General features: G+C 36.8%; 1 long non-coding RNA gene across 2 annotated transcripts in view; it reads left to right on the top strand.

Moving 5' to 3' along the window:
• The window catches only part of LOC124961884 (uncharacterized), a 36,234-nt gene extending 23,272 nt beyond the window's left edge, over positions 1-12,962 (top strand). Inside the window, exons 4-7 of one of the 2 annotated variants that reach the window (XR_007104353.1) lie at positions 1,350-1,503; positions 2,828-2,955; positions 8,791-8,951; positions 10,159-12,962. This is a non-coding gene — a long non-coding RNA (uncharacterized LOC124961884). The remainder of the gene's footprint in view (positions 1-1,349; positions 1,504-2,827; positions 2,956-8,790; positions 8,952-10,158) is intronic. The other variant, XR_007104354.1, reaches the window with a different exon arrangement.
• The last annotated feature ends 441 nt before the right edge of the window (positions 12,963-13,403 follow it).

Below are 13,403 nucleotides of genomic sequence, written 5' to 3'. Positions count from 1 at the left end.
AAATTAGTGTCATGGGAAATACATTAAGCTGATATGTTTGTCTGTAGAGTATAACATTTCATGAGTCACATTCATGAGATGAGTAGAACATGCAACTCGGCAGCCTAAGTTTATACCATATTGGTGGTAAATGAACTTATTTTCAGAATATGAGTGCAGGGCACTTTCTATATCTCCCCCCTTTTGGGGGTTTATGTTGTTTACATCTTTTTCAGTAATATAATTATATTGCTAAAATGATCACTGAATCTTTAAGTATCTAATGTTATGTTTAACATCTTATGAGTGACATGGTTATAAATTTTCTTGTTAGCATTCCATCAAAGAAATATATCAATAAGTGTAACTACGTGAGAAAGATTATAACTGAAACCCAAGGAATTGCTAACTCTTAATCCTCCTCTGGGTGCATTCTGGTACTTACTTGGTCAATGAATTTTCCTTGTTTGAGATCTTTCGTAATATCCCTAGAGGGACACTGGAGACAATCTATCCTTTTGAGTTTTTCAAGTCTATGTAAAGGCATGCTTGTGATACAGGAAATGGTTAACACAGGATGAAGAAGAGAGTAAATCCCAAAGTGGTTTAAACAAATTTTTTGGCCAGTGAAAGGGTCTGAATGGAAGACACAAAGGGTTGGTCCCACTTCTAGTGCCTTGCTAAGTATATTATAAGCTAACTGCCTTACAGGTTGCTTCAGTTCTTCTGATCAACAATGGGTTATCTGGTTCTCCCCTAGAGGATGCTGCTCTGAATTTTTCTGGTGGACCCAATGCTAATTTTCTTCCATCTAATTTGTGGACAGTAGAGAGCATATGTTTGACAATGCCTTTGAGGGATACATCATAAAAGGCATAAACAGTTTTCACTGAATACAAGTATTACTGCCCTGACTTTTTGAATATTACTTTGCATATATTTAGGCAGTGTATCATGGTGTTTTAATTTACATAGTATTAGAATAGGCCGTTAGAATCACCTAAATCAGCATATGCATCATCTCAGTTACCCTCTGTATAGTGTACTGCTAACAGCATCTTGCAGGGTCTTAGGAGTGGAGAGCTTCCAGAGGGCTGAGGTGTCACCTGTTGACCACACATCTTTGATAGTGATTTCTCTCCTTCCTCCTTTGTTTGAGTTATGAGTTAGTTTGAACTATTAGTTATTCTCCTTAGGAATATATGTAGTTCATTTGAGCATTTTCAAACTTAAAATTAACTGCATGGGACACATTTAGGCTTAAAACACTGTTGAATAGAAAATTTCATTTACTCTCATGACATTTTCTTAGGATTGCTATTCATTTAGGGAAAATGAGAAAATGATGATTTTGTTTTCAATCTCTGCAGGACAAAGGAGAGGCTAGCGGACTTTAGTAATGAACTTGTAAGAAGTCTTAATGTTCTGGAAACATCAGTGATCAAATAACAGCCATGTTCAAATAACAGCATGTAGAAAGCATTGCAAGATGAATTGCATCCTCTATTTTTCTTCAGGTCTCAGGTTTGTGATAGAATTTTTTGTTTCATTTGGTAAATTACTGAGTTATTCCGTGATTTGTGCATGTGAAGTGAAGGTAACAATAATCCATGTGATTGAAGGAAAAAAACAAGAAATTTGTCAGATGTGCCAACATAGTGTGTAAAAAGATAAGGGTGGGTTTTAGGGTGAGATGTTACAAAACATGAGACTTGTAAAGATTTTTAGCTGTGACTCCAGAAAACAATATATTCCTAATAGTATGAATAGAGAATTTGTTTACCATGTCCTTTATTTACAAGGTTAGTCATTCTGGACTGCTTCCATCATGAAGTACTATCTTAAAATCATTTTGTTGTAATGTTAAGGAAAATGAGCGTAATGATTATTGTTCTAGCCTGGGATTTCAACCCCACTGTTTGTTAAAGCAGTTTTTCTCCATGTTCACAGCATGAAGCATTTATTGCATTTCTTAGCATTATGTGAAATTTATACCCGTCATTTAACAACTTTTTTGTATTACTAGATTACCACATATAGGTTTTGTTAATTTGTACTATAAGGATGTACATTATTGAAAAATTCAGGGATGCTGCTTTATTTATGGGGAGATATCATAGATATCTCTTTATTCCTTATTGATTTTTATGATATATAAAAATAAAAATTAGCAGGAAAGATATATCTCTCATAATTTTACTGTACATAGAATTGTTTTCTGATAATATACTGTTTTGACAACTGTTAACACTGAGAACTGACCCTGGGGCCTTGTATGCACAGGCTGTCACTGATATACATACTATACTCTGATAATTCAAATCTTTAAAAAAGTACTCCAGTTTCATGAAAGGTAACATTTGATGGTTTAATTATTTTTATGTTCCAGTGCTTTGTGCCTAACAAATTGCAAAAAAAGAAAAAAAAGCAATACAAATTAAATCAATGTTTAAATTGTGTTCTTTGTGCTGGGGAGGGAGCACAGGTACTCAAGTTGGGTAGTGAAACTCAATTGCTGAGACACCTCCAGGCCCAAGAGTACATTTGACAGTCATTTTTTTTTTTTGGAATAGCATTACAGACACAAAAATTTTGGTGTTCATTTCAGTAATTTTTTCTTATTCTCAAATATCATTTTTGGTTCATATTTTCTACCATAAACATGACAAACCAGGTACAACACAGCCAAAGCCACATGCCTCAAACTTTTAACAGTTTTCATGATGAAGTATCATACACAACAGATTATTGATTGGTACTTTTCCTCAACTGAACAGACTGGTTTACATATTCAAGGCAGTGCCTGTCTAATCTGAATTTTAATTCTAGCATAATGCTTATTACTCAGACATCAAAGATTGAGCTGAGGCTGATCCAAGATGGTGGACTAAAGGGTGACTGCATCTCCCATCACTCCAGAACTCAGGATTCAAGAAGGGGAGGTATTGAGAGACTCGGACCAACATACAGCCGCGGGTGAGTCTCTTCCACCGGGTGAAGTTCGTCTCGGGCAGGAGGCCCTGACAGGGGGCAGCTTCTTGGACCAGGGCAGGGCAACTAGAGACTTCCCCAAGCAACCCTGCTCCCTCCGGTGGCAGGCCAATCCACAGCCAGCTTCTTGGAGCAGGCTGCCACTGAGAGCTTTTCTGCAGAGCCAACCCCAAGCCCTGAACCTAGCGGCGGGCCCCGGCCTGCAGGCGGCTTCTGGGACCAGGGCAGGGCAGCGAGAGACTTCCCCAAGCAGCCCTGCACCCTCCAGTGGCAGGCAGGGTCCACAGCCAGCTTCTTGGAGCAGGCCGCCAGTGAGAGCTTTTCCCCACAGAGCCAACCCCAAGCCCTGAACCCAGCGGTGGTCCCTGGCCCGCAAGTGGCTTCTGGGACCAATTTTTGCACGACAGGGAGAGGCACTCCCGAGCAGCCCGGCTCCCTCAGGCAGGGGCAGGCCCTGTCTATAGCCAGCTTCTAGGAGCAGGCCCGCCCAGTAAGAGGATTTCCACGCAGAACCAGCCCCCAGCCCTGGACCCAGTAGTGTGCTAGGGGCAGCTTTCTTCAGAAGCACTGCATTATCAAGTTCCTCCAAGACTTCAGGCTACTGAAGGCTGGGAAGTGATATACTGGAAATCTACAGGGACACTATAAGCCAGTAGAAGAAATCTGCAATATCTCAGAGTCCCACTGATATCTGACCAATATGAGAAAACAAGGGAAGAATATGTCCCAAACAAACCTAGATACTATATCAATAAAACCCAGTGACAGCACAGCAGAAGAAATGTCAGAAAGGGAGTTCAGAATGTACATAATTAAAACAATCAGGGAAGCAAACGAAGAGATGAAAGAGCAAATGCAGGCATTGAAGGAGGAGATGAAAGAGCAAATGCAGGCATTAAATGATCGTGCCAATCAACAGTTAAAAGAGCAAATACAGGAAGCAAAAGATCATTTCAATAAAGAGTTAGAGATACTGAAAAAAAAAAAAAAAAAAAAAAAAACAAATCCTTGAACCAAAGAAACAATAAACCAAGTTAAAAACTCCATAGAAAGCATAACCAATAGGATAGAACACCTGGAAGACAGAACCTCAGACATTGAAGACAAAATATTTAATCTTGAAAACAAAATTGACCAAACAGAGAAGATGGTAAGAAATCATGAACAGAATCTACAAGAATTATGGGATATCATGAAAAGGCCAAATTTAAGAATTATTGGGATTGAGGAAGGAATAGAGAAACAAACCAAAGGAATGAACAATCTATTTAATGAAATAATATCAGAAAATTTCCCAAATCTGAAGAATGAAATGGAAAATCAAGTTCAAGAGGCTTATAGGACTCCAAATACACAAAATTACAACAGACCCACACCAAGGCACATTAGTATGAAAATACCTAACATACAAAATAAGGACAGAATTTTAAAGGCTGAAAGAGAAAAGAATCAAATTACATTCAGGAGGAAACCAATAAGAATATCTGCGGATTTTTCAATCCAGACCCTAAAAGCTAGAAGGGCCTGGAACAACATTTACCAAGCCCTGAAAGAAAATGGAAGCCAACCAAGAATCTTATACCCAGCAAAACTTACTTTCAGATTTGACGACGAAATAAAATCCTTCCACGATAAACAAAAGCTCAAAGAATTTACAGAAAGAAAGCTGGCATTACAGAACATTTTCAGCAAAATATTCCATGAGGAAGAGATGAAAAACAACGATGCAAATCAGCATAGGATAGCCTAAAGGAATAACCAAATAAAGGAGAAATCAATTCATGTCAAAAACCAAAAATGAGTCAAATGACTGGGAATACAAATCATATCACAATAGTAACCCTGAATGTTAATGGCCTGAACTCATCAATCAAAAGACATAGACTGGCAGATTGGATTAAAAAGAAAGATCCAACAATATGCTGCCTGCAAGACACTCATCTCATAGAAAGAGATACCCACAGACTAAAGGTGAAAGGATGGGAAAAAACATACCATGCACATGGACACAGCAAAAAAGCTGGACTATCCATCCTCATTTAAGATAATGTGGACTTCAAGCCAAAACTAGTCAGAAGGAATAAAGAAGGACATTACATACTGCTTAAGGGAAGCATAAATCAGCAAGACATAATAATCATAAATATCTATGCCCAAAACATTGGCTTATCCATGTATGTCAAACAAATCCTTCTCAATTCAGAAATCAAATAGACCACAACACAATAATACTAGGCGATTTTAACATACCTCTCTCACCACTGGATAGATCTTCCAAACAAAAATTGAATAAAGAAACCATAGATCTCAATAACACAATCAATAATTTAGACTTAGCGGACATATATAGAATATACCATCCAACAAAGAATGAATACACATTCTTCTCAGCAGCACATGGATCCTTCTCTAAAATAAACCATATTTTATGCCACAAAGCTACTGTTAGCAAATACAAGAAGATAGAGATACTACCTTGTATTCTATCAGATCATAATGGATTGAAATTAGAAATAAATGACACAATAAAAAACAGAAACTTCTCCAATACTTGGAGATTAAATAATACATTATTATATGATGAATGGATAACAGAAGACATCAGGAGGGAAATAAAAAAATTCTTAGAAGTAAATGAAAACAAAGAAACATCATATGAAAATCTCTGGGACACTATGAAAGCAGTACTTAAAGGAAGATTTATTTCATGGAGCGCATTCAACAAAAGAAGTAAAGATCAACAAACAACTTAACACTGCAGCTCAAAGCCCTAGAAAAAGAAGAGCAGACCAACACCAAAAGTAGTAGAAGACAGGAAATAGTTAAACTGAGAGCTGAAATCAACGAAATTGAAACGAAAGAAACAATTGAAAAAATTGACAAAGACTTGGTTCTTTGAAAAAATAAACAAAATTGATAAACCCTTAGCCACACTAACAAAGAGAAAGAGAGAGAAAACTCAAATTACTAAAATTCAGAATGAATAAGGAAATATCAACAGACACCAGTGAAATACAAAACATAATTAGAAGCTACTTGAAAATCTATACTCCAACAAAACAGAAAACCTCAAAGACATCAAGTTTCTAGAGACATATGAATTACCTAAACTGGAGCAGGAGGAAATACACAACTTAAATAAATCAATTTCAAGCAATGAAATAGAAGAGGTCATCAAAAGCCTACCAACAAAGACAAGTTCAGAACAGATGGGTTCTCAGCCGAGTTCTACAAAACCTTTAAAGAAGAGCTCATTCCAATATTCTTCAAATTGTTCCATGAAATAGAAGAGGAGGGAACCCTACCAAACTCATTCTGTGAAGCTAATATCACCCTGATACCTAAAGCAGACAGAGACACATCGAGGAAAGAAAATTTCAGACCAATATCCTTAATGAACATCGATGCAAAAATTCTCAACAAAATTTTAGCAAATCACATACAAAAACATATTAAAAAGATAGTTCACCACGATCAAGTGGGTTTTATCCCAGGGATGCAAGGTTAGTTCAACATTCAGAAATCATTAAATGTCATTCACCATATCAACAGACTTAATGTTAAGAATCACATGATTGTTTTGATAGATGCAGAAAAAGCATTCGATAAAATATAGCATCCTTTCATGCTCAAAACAGTAGAAAAAATCGGGATAGTGGGAACATTCCTTAACATCCTAAAGGCCATCTATGCTATGCCCATGGCTAATATCATTGCCAGAGCAATTAGACAAATCAAAGAAATTAAAGGGATACGAATAGGAAAAGAAGAACTCAAATTATCCCTGTTTGCCGATGACATGATTGTATATTTAGAGGAACCAGGAAATTCCACCCGAAAACTTTTAGAACTCAGAAGTAAATTCAGTAAAGTAGCAGGTTACAAGATCAATGCTCATAAATCCAATTCGTTTTTATGCATAAGTGATGAATCTTCAGAAAGAGAAGTTAGGAAAACTACCCCATTCACAATAGCATCGAAAAAAATAAAATACTTGGGATTCAATCTCACAAAAGAGGTGAAAGACCTCTACAATGAGAACTACAGAACACTAAAGAAATTAAAGAACACCTTAGAAGATGGAAAGATCTCCCATGTTCTTGGATAGGCAGAATTAATATTGTCAAAATGGCCATACTACCAAAAGTGCTATACAGATTCAATGCAATTCCAATTAAAATCCCAACGATGTACCTTACAGAAATAGAGCAAGCAATCATGAAATTCATCTGGAAGAATAAGAAACTGAGAATAGCTAAAGCAATCCTTAGCAGAAAGAGCGAAGCAGCGGGTATTGCAATACCAGATCTTCAACTATACTACAAAGCAATAGTATCAAAAACGGCATGGTATTGGTATGAAAATAGACAGGTAGATCAATGGTACAGAATAGAGGACATGGACACAAACCCAAATAAATACAATTTTCTCATATTAGATGAAGGTGCCAAAAATATGCAATGGAGAAAAGATAGCCTCTTCAACAAATGGTGCTTGGAAAACTGGAATTCCATATGCAACATGCAATATGAAATTAAACCCCTATCTCTCACCCTGCACAAAACTCAAAATGGATCACGGACCTTGGAATCAGACCAGAGACCCTTCATCTTATAGAAGAAAAAGTAGGTCCAAATCTTCAACATGTGAGCTTAGGATCAGACTTCCTTAAGAGGACTCCCATAGCACAAGAAATAAAAGCAAGAAGCAACAACTGGGATAGATTCAAACTAAAAAGCTTTCTCTCAGCAATGGAAACTATCAGTAATGTGAAGAGAGAGTGTACAGAATGGGAGAAAATCTTTGCCACTCATACTTCAGATAGAGCACTAATTTCCAGAATATATAAAGAACTCAAAAATCTCTACACCAAGAATACAAATAATCCAATCAACAAATGGGCCAAGGAAATGAACAGACACTTCACAGAAGAAGTACAAGCAATCAACAGATATATGAAAAAATTTTTAACATCTTCAGTAATAAGAGAAATGCAAATCAAAAGTACCCTAAGATTCCATCTCACCCCAATTAGAATGGCAATTATCAAGAATACAAGCAACAATAGGTGTTGGCAAGGATGTGGGGAAAAAGGTACACTCATACATTGCTGGTGGGGTTGCAAATTAGTGCAGCCACTCTGGAAAGCAGTATGGAGATTCCTCAGAAAGCTTGGAATGGAACCACCATTTGATCCAGTTATCCCACTCCTTGGCCTATACCCAAAGGACTTAAAATCAGCATACTACAGAGATACAGCCACATCAATGTTCATAGCTGCTTAATTTACAATAGCCAGATTGTGGATTCAACCTAGATGTCCTTCAGTTGATGAATGGATAAAGAAACTGTGGTATATACATACAATGGAATATTACTCAGCCATAAAGAATAATAAAATTATGGCATTTGCAGGCAAATGGATGAAATTGGAGAATATCATGCTAAGTGAGATAAGCCAATCTCAAAAAATCAAAGGAATGGTCTTGCTGGTAAGTGAATGATGACACATATTGGGGGGTGGGAGGGGTTAGGGTTAGGTTTAGGGTTAGGGTTAGGGAGGGTGGCAAGAATGGAGGAAGGAAGACTAAATAGAGGGAAAAGAGGGGTAGGAGGGGTGGGGGGAAGGAAAAAAATAACAGAATGAATCAAACAACATTACCCTATGTAAATTTATGATTACACAAATGGTATGCCTTTACTCCATGTACAACAGAGAAACAACATGTATCCATTTGTTTACAATAAAAAAAGAAAACAAAAAGATTGATCCGAAAAGCTTTCTTATTTCCCTAGATAAATGCTCTGTCTTCCTTACAGAATTTTCAGTGGTAGAAGCCACTACTCAACTGGTGTCCCAGAAACAGGATGCTCCCCGCAGACATGAGTGCACAACCACATATTATCATGGGCAGTTATATCTTTCAAAGAGAGATGGAGAGGCAAGCCAGTGCATTCAATGTGATCCATCCAGCCACTAGGTAAATCTCTCCTCTAATGAAGAAGTTTGAGAGTCCAAGTCCTTACATGGAAGCTTGAGACCCAGGAAATGAATTTTCTGCTACCATTTCTACCTGGATTTAAATTATACTTGAAATGAAGGCCTTGTCTGTGTATATCTGAACACATGACTAGAAGTATGGTAGATGGTAAAGAGATATTTGTTTTGTGCTTTAAATTTTGCTCTCATTGATTCACCACATGGATAATTCATTTGTGGATTCATTTTGGGAAACTGTCTTACATTGAATAAATAAAAGTTCTTGAAAAAGAGAGCTTTCTTATTTTCAGCTTGTGTGATTCAACAATAGGGGTACTTTAATGTAGCTGTGCTTGATAAATAGGGAATAAATGATTGCTGCTATTAGAGTTCGTGGTATTTGTATTCCCTTATTTTATTAATAACATTAAAATATGTATTGGAGAGTTAACCTTTTATATCTCATGATTGAACATTTTTGACCCTCAAGACAAAATTTTACATATACATTTTCTCACAACTATGTTTAGAAATCCTTTTTCTTCACTGAGTATGATATTAGTGTCACCCTGGAACTATAGGCTCACTGAGTCTAGATCCATTTGGCTTTGTGACCTGTCAAGCTGTCATCCCTCTGAGCCTCCATTGGCTCTTGTATAAAAAGAGGTTCTGTACAATATGCTTTTTTACAGCTTAATCATTTTGGTCTTCTGTTTAGTGCTATATTTCAATTGTGGAGCCTCATTTTATTTGTTTATTCTTTAAGATTTAATGCTTATTTTTTTTTATAGGTAATAGTGAAATCTACAAACCAAAACAAGAACTTTTAAAACTGGGATATAAGTTGAAGATCACATGCACAAAGCAATGTTTTCTTGTGATATAATGAATCTATTGGAAATTCATATTTGTGGTAGCATTTTATTGATCTTACTAGAGATGCTTCTAGTAGGCCTTAATAAGTTCAACCTTTGAAAATGGGTAGATGGTGTTCCCAGATTCTATTCTGAATAGATACAAATTTAATGCCATTTGTGAACTCCAGGGTGATCAGTTACCCAAGCTGCATTTTGCTGATAAATATGCATGTGATTTTTAATTATTTGAAGAAAAGAATAAAGTTAGGACTTCAAACAATTCACAAAAAGCTTTTTTGAAAGCTTGTCACAGTGGCACAAATTTTATTGCTTTTTTGTTTTTGCTTTTAGGAGATGGCAAAGAAACCCATCTTTCAGGATGAAATTGAAGTTTGGTCTTCTGTTGATATGATTATTTTGTAAAAGACTTTCTAATGTACAAGACACAGCTGTGTCCAACTGTATATAGTTGGCAATTATTTTGTTTTTACTTTCTTGTTATCTGTGTTATGTACTTGTGTTTATACAAATTTTATTTGTATGATTTCACTGTAAACCTCAAATATATGCTTCCTTATGTGAAAAAAGAGGTACTGTGATTTTCATACCTTTCTAAATTAAAAACAAATAGAACAGTGCTTTCAATGTTTTGATGGCATGAGATTATGTTACATAAACCTGAAGTAGAGCTATCTGAATAAAAAAGGTGTGGCAGCTCTGAATCCATGAGTCCTTATCCCTTCAGTTTGCATCACTCTGTGGGGAAGCTTAGATTTCTGTGGACATTCTTAAATTCAACCACTTGTGACAGAATTCTTCTAAAAGGATAACAATCATAGTATGTTCTATTGTCTATTTTTCTTACCTCACATTTTTAAAAGTAGAAAAGTACAAATGAAGTTACTTATGTGATCTATCTGTTGAGGTTTTGTGCTGGGCTTCCTCCATCCTCTTAAACTTACTGTCTATATAGAGTGAAAGGGCACAATTTGATTTTCCACTTAAGGAACTGATTTTGCAGTAGTATTGAACATAAAATGAAGTTCATCAGTTTGCTAAACATTCTTATTCCTCCAAACAACATTGAGTTTCCCTTAAGCTTATGTGTTTTTCACCACTCATACTTCGGTGACATCTTTATCCAACAGAATAGGACAGTGATGAATGTTGCCAAGACATTTTTCTCATTTTTTCCCCCCACATAACCTGTTCCAGGAACTGTATTAAACCATTCCATTGGGAACACTTCTGAATTTTTATTAAAGAAATAGTTCAACTTAATGGGATAGCAAGAATTGGATGAAAGGAACTTTAAAATATTCTTTTCATGTTCTTAAATTGCCCTGGTGATACAAACCAGTCTACCCTGCCACCAGGCAGGAGAAAACTAAGACTTCAGTGCCCAACACACTTAGGTATGCTCTTGGGTGTCCCTTTGCAGAGCAGCCCCTCCCTTAGCTTGTCCCTGCTCTCTGTGAGCTTTCATTTCTTGCTGTCTCTTTCCAGAAAGGAGTTGCCCTCAGCTGTCATGTATCCCATGTCCTGTGAAAGCATGGAAGAGACAGTATGCTCTTTCAGAGTCAGGAGAAACAATTTCATTTTGTTTTCCTCTGAGAAATTTCTATCCAGGGAGCTAAGATTTCTTCCTCCAGGGTTGAGAGCATGTATAACTCAGTTTGCATTTGTAGATCAATTAGAATTGTTGATTGAATCAAAATTATCTTAGTAGCTTTCCATATTATATGTCTATTCTATTATCTAAATTTAAAAAACTGGAAGTTTAATTTTATTCATGTGATTTTTTTCAAAGCAATCCTCAAACTAGATCTAGGCTCCGAAACACTTTTAAGACCACATCTTAAAAATGACATTCTCACAATTATGCCTCCCTTTTAAATTTGCATTACAAATACTGTTTTTATTTCTTCAGATGTGACAGGGGTTGCGATGTGGTATAGTCACAGAACTCAAGGTATTTTGTACACATAATGGAGCAAATTTAGATTAATGTATTAATTTCTGAAATAATCTATGAATAGCAAATATCCCTTTTTTGGTTAATATATTTTATGTTAAATATGTTTTGCTTATTTGTTTTGTTAAGTTTGTTTAGCTCATTTAATCAAATTAGAAGCATGACAACATAAACATTATTAATGAAATAAACATCCTTATTTATTTATGCTCTCTAACATGTAAAATCTCAATTGTTTTAAAATTCTGAGTCGATGCTCTCATTACTTCTGCTATTGTTGTATGTCATCCCCCTGCATATGGTGTTAGAAAACAAAGGCATCATCCAATTCTCAGTTTTATGGCACCAAAATGCAGACTCCTGAAGAAGAGTCAAGCATATTTACTTCATCAGTTGTCCCTTGACCTGTGCCAGTGTAAGGAGCAAATTAAATGTGTGACATTTTGTGTGCTGTGTGTTCTGTGAAACATAACTTGTGAAAAAAGAACTTCAGTAATGTGTGCTGTGATGATGTAATGATGTAATGTTACCCCAAGATAAGAAGATAAGACTGACATTGCCCCAAGTAAGATAATCATATGTGACTGACCCCTGCCAAGACTGGCTGGCAGAGTTTGATAAGAAGGATTTATAAGGACTCATGACTGAGCCTTGCTCAGTCTCCAGCTGACATCGATAATGCCAGTTCTGCACCAAACCTGGAGGAGACTCACTGACTTGCTGGTGTTGGCCAGCTGGAACATCTGTCATCCTGATTGTGACTGAGACATTCCTGTGGAGGTGACTTTGGAGCTGCCTCACCCTCGTCTTCCAAGACAGCGGAGCTGCCCCGCGTGCATCCCGCCTAAGAGGTCTCTGCCCAGCCTACCGGCTGTAACCTCACTGTCCTCCTTCACCTTCAAACCGTCCTCGCCGATCAGGACTCCAGGCAGAGGGAGCTCCTCAGCGAGATCTCCTGAGCTGTGTTCTTGACTGATCTCCGGGAGTCGCTGCCCTTCCGACTTAAGACACGTGGCATAGGAGTGGACCTCAGGAAAGGGTCTTAGTAAGGAGTAAGTCTTGCTTACTTGGGTCTTATAGTATTCTAAGTTAGTGATTAAGTAATGTGTGATATTGGTGTGATTAGAGTTAAGATAATTATAATACTTGTGTGTTTAGCATCCAATAAAAGCCAATTGATTTGGACCAAAATTATTCTCATTGACTCCTCCTTGCTGCTCATGACAGCCAGTTTAACATATTGTCATTTACTATGCAATGGGACTACCTTTTATCCTCAGAATACTCCAAATAACTTCTCCTAGAATAAAAAAATATATATCACCTGGTTGGATCCTTGTGAATTAATTCATCCTCTCAACCACTTAACCTGCTTAGCTCCTTGCTCTAGCTTCACTGCTTAAAATTCCTTAAGAGTTCTCCCTTGCCTCTGCCTGTTTACATGTGCTTCTTTGTTCTTCTGACTACCTTCTCCTTACCCTTGAGGTTTCCACATACACATTACCTCCACCAAAAGGCTGCAATATTGATGGGAAAATGGTTTCCAGTTTCCATGAGTGTTCCAGTGTCCTCTTTTCAGATATTTTCATAGTGTCTATGACTTTGTTTGGAATTTGCTGTT

The sequence above is a fragment of the Sciurus carolinensis genome, chromosome 12, assembly GCF_902686445.1.
Source record: "Sciurus carolinensis chromosome 12, mSciCar1.2, whole genome shotgun sequence".
In the NCBI taxonomy this organism is placed as follows: Eukaryota; Metazoa; Chordata; class Mammalia; order Rodentia; family Sciuridae; genus Sciurus; species Sciurus carolinensis.
The sequence above is the reverse complement of the archived record's forward strand: the minus strand, read 5'-3'. Positions and strand labels throughout refer to the sequence as shown.